Source organism: Mandrillus leucophaeus, unplaced genomic scaffold (assembly GCF_000951045.1).
Source record: "Mandrillus leucophaeus isolate KB7577 unplaced genomic scaffold, Mleu.le_1.0 Scaffold345, whole genome shotgun sequence".
NCBI classification, from domain to species: domain Eukaryota; kingdom Metazoa; phylum Chordata; class Mammalia; order Primates; family Cercopithecidae; genus Mandrillus; species Mandrillus leucophaeus.
Window position 1 is genome coordinate 1,316,114 of NW_012103643.1, and position 3,951 is coordinate 1,320,064.

The following is a 3,951-nucleotide window of genomic DNA, read 5'->3' on the forward strand; positions in this document are numbered from 1 at the left end:
TTTACTTCCTGTCTTCACTGTCCTCACCTGGATGAGTGTAAACCATCTCTCTGGTTGCCCCCTGAATATGGAAACACTGTGGGCTCATTCTAACCCAGTATTTTTCAGTCTTTTTAGGCTATAAATCTTAAGGATGTGTGTGTGTGCATGAGTGTGTATGTGTGTATGTAAAATAAAAATTTAAATTCCACAAAATAATACTTACCCCTTGTATTAGTTTGCTCAGGCTTCCATAACAAAGCATCACAGACTGGGTGGCTCAAACAACAGAAAGTGATTGTCTCACAGTTCTGGAGGCTAGAAGTCCAAGATCAAGGTGTCAGCAAGGGTAGTTCCTTCTGAAGCCTTTTTCCTGGGATTGTAGACGGTCATCTTCAATCTGTGTTCTCACATGGTCTTCCCTCAATGGGCGTTTGTGTCTTAATCTCCCTTTCTTATAAAGATACCAGTTATATTGGAATAGAGTCCACTGTAATAACCTTATTTGACCTTAATTACCTCTTGAAAAACTCTATCTCCAAATAAGTTCACATTGTGAGCTACTGGGGTTAGGACTTCAACATATGAATTCGTGGGATATGATTTAGCCCATAACACTTCTTATGCATGTATCCAATGCAGTCTGGCATTTTCTATTCTATTCTGATTTTCAGAATTACATATTGAGTTGTGCTAATTTGATTTCACAATCCAAAAACTGGGACACAACCCAACAGTTTGAAAAGCACTGTTATCACTTTGATTGTGCCCTTTGGCCTAGTAATCGGCAAATACAACCTTTTTTGTTTCTTGAGATGGAGTCTCACTCTATCACCCAGCTGTAGTACAGCGGCGTGATCACAGCTCATGGCAACCTCCACCTCCCAGGTTCAAGCGATTCTCATGTCTCAGCCTCCCGAGTAACTGGGATTACAGATGTGCACCACCATACCCAGCTAATTTTCTATTTTTAATAAAGATGTTGCCCAGGCTGGTCTTGAACTCCTGACCTCAGGTGATCCTCCTAAAGTGCTTGGGTTACAGGCATGAGCCACTGAGCCAGGCCCAAATAAAACCTTAATAAGGAGTCAGAAAAATGGCCCTCAGATCCCAATCCTTGCCTGTCCTCAAGAAAACTTGCTGAAATACAAAGAACAAAGCTTTGGGTGAAACACCCCCAGAGAGAAATCTTGCTATTATCGCCCGCTGCATGCTCCTGTTCTGTGAGAAGGCTGAAGGGCTGCAATTAGAGGAGCCACCCAAACATTTGTCTTCTTTCCTTTCTGACTTCCTAAGTTCAAAATGGTGAGCCCTTAGACTCTGATCCCAGAAATAAATGTCGGTCATGCTATGTCCTGTGGTCTCCCCAGAAACAATCAGACAGTGATCACAGATCTGAGCAGTAACTCCTCAAAGGAAACTGTATTCCTTGTTCAAATAAATTCCTCCAGAAATCAGAAACTTTGTTCTCTGAGAGTTTGCTTTACAGCCAGCCCTCTTCACCATGCCTCAGAGAACTGTGTTTCATGTTATATAAAGGAGTTCCTATAATTAGTGTTTCTAATTTGAATTATTTTTAAAAGGATTGTTAACATCCTTGCCTTTTTTTTTCAATTTAATTCCTAGTGAATTAATTCTGAGTGAATTGCTCTTGTGCATAATTAGATTTTTTTCTTTTGGAAAAAAAAAAAAGTCTTTAAAGTATAAAAAAAGCAAGCTGGTTATTAGGTATGAATTTAAATTCTTGCCACCTACATCTCTATGTTCAGTGAAGTGTCTTGGGTTGACGACATCAAATTATTCACTCTCCAAAAAAGGAAGAAAGGTGTTGTATACAAAGCTGAAGATGTTGGTATGTTCCCTGTGAGAAATTATGTACACAGAAGAGGAAAGAGTAGACCCAAGATTTGGAAACCCCTAGGTTAAGAAAAAATGAAAATTCAAAGGCAAGTACCCAGAAAAAGCCATGGACACAACACAATCTGTATTAGTTTGCTTTCACACTGCTGATAAAGGCATACCCAAGGTTGGGTAATTTGTAAGTAAAAAGAGGTTTAATGGACTGACAGTTCCATGTGACTTGGGAGCCCTCACAATCATGGTGGAAGGTGAAAGGCGAAAGGCTCATCTTACATGGCGGCAGACAAGAGAAGATGAGAGCCAAGTGAAAGAGGTTTCCCCTTATAAAACCATCAGATCTCGAGAGACTTACTATCACGAGAACAGCATGGGAATTACCCGCCCCCATGATTTAATTACCTCCCACTGGGTCCCTCCCACAACACGTGGGAATTATGGGAGCTACAAGTCAAGATGAGTTTTGGGTGGGGACACAGCCAAACCATATCACAACCTAAAAGTTCTGAAGCCCTTGTTTGGAAAGGAAGAAACATGGGCAGCTTGGTGCACCCAGCAGCAGCTGGGGCTGCAGACACGTTCACCAAAACCCACATTGGAGTACTTTCCACTTACTGGCTAAGGAAATGAGGTGAGAAGTGCACTTGAGAAAGAAGTAATGCCAGCATCATTTTTAAGAAGAGAAAGGACACCAGTGGTGGCTGAGAAAAGCATTTCTCTACTATTCTTGAACTACGTGGGCCTTCCTTCCTCTGCATCTTCCTCTCTTTCTCCATCTTGTCCAGGCCTGCATGCAAACTTGCATTATGCCTTTCCCGTGCACTTTTTTCCATCTCTACCGTCTCACCCCATTCTCTCATCCCACCACCCCATTTCCGAAGTTCTATTTGCCTTCTCCCATAATAGTGCCTTTTAGAGGCATCTTCCTGAATTTTTTAACACCGCCCCTAAGTCCTCACCCATTCGCCCATTCACCTCTACCCCACGGTGTGGAATCTAGGGCATGCTCTTAACCCAGATTCAAGATTTTGTAGTAAACACACTGCTGTGCTATGCTTTATGAGATATTATCATCTATAATAGAAAAATGTATTGCTGGATTACAAGCAATTCTAAAATCTCAGAGGCTACCACATCAAACCTCAATTTCTTGTTTTGGTTACATGAAGGCGGCAGGTCAGCCATGGCTTTGCTCCAGGGGTTGGAATGTCTTCAGGTTGGCTCTGTATACCTTTTCACCTTGGGCCCCAAGGTGAAGGAACAGCCCCTTCATTCTGTAAGCCAAAATTAAAATACTAAGCCTTCCAATCAACTTAAGGGATCCCCCCTTGTCCAAGAAACCTTAAAAACAGAGTTCTTAACCATGATGGGATGGGAGGTCACACATGCCTCATGATGCCCTTTCCCTTTTACAGTTTTGTTCTCGCTGTCCTTGTGGTTTGAAACAGGGTCTCACTCTTCCACCCAGGCTGGACTGCAGTGGCACAATCATAGCTCACTGCAGCCTCTACCTCTTGGGCTCAAGCAATTCTCCTCCTCTCTCAGCCTCCCAAGTAACTGGGCTACAGGTGTGCACCACCATACCCAGCTAATTTTTCAATGTTTTTGTAGAGATGGGGTCTTGCTATGTTGCTTAGGCTGGTCTCAAGTTCCTGAGCTCAAGCAATTCTCCTGCCTCAACCTCCCAAAGTGCTAGGGGATTATAGGCGTGAGCCACCACACCCAGCCCCTTTTTCAGTTTAGACACAACACTGACAGTCATTAATGTTAAAATGTAAATGATAAGACATAAGAACAGACTATTTGTGGCAATGGGATGCCAATTTGTAAACAGAACCTAAGGCCACGCCAGGCAGGGTTAAGTCACACAGCTTCCACTTAAAGAATATAGCATGTTCCAACTACCACAAGGTTTTTCTTTGTCTCTAGCAGTTAAATAAGCACTGGCCTCAAGATAAGCAATATTGAAACAATTACAGCTCATCCACCTCCAGATGCTGACTAAATAATCCCCTGTTCCACAAGCCATAACTACAGCTTTGAGTGGACAAGAGACAGATTTCAATAACTTTCTCCTGATAAGAAGACCACTGCATGGCTGGGCACGGTGGCTCA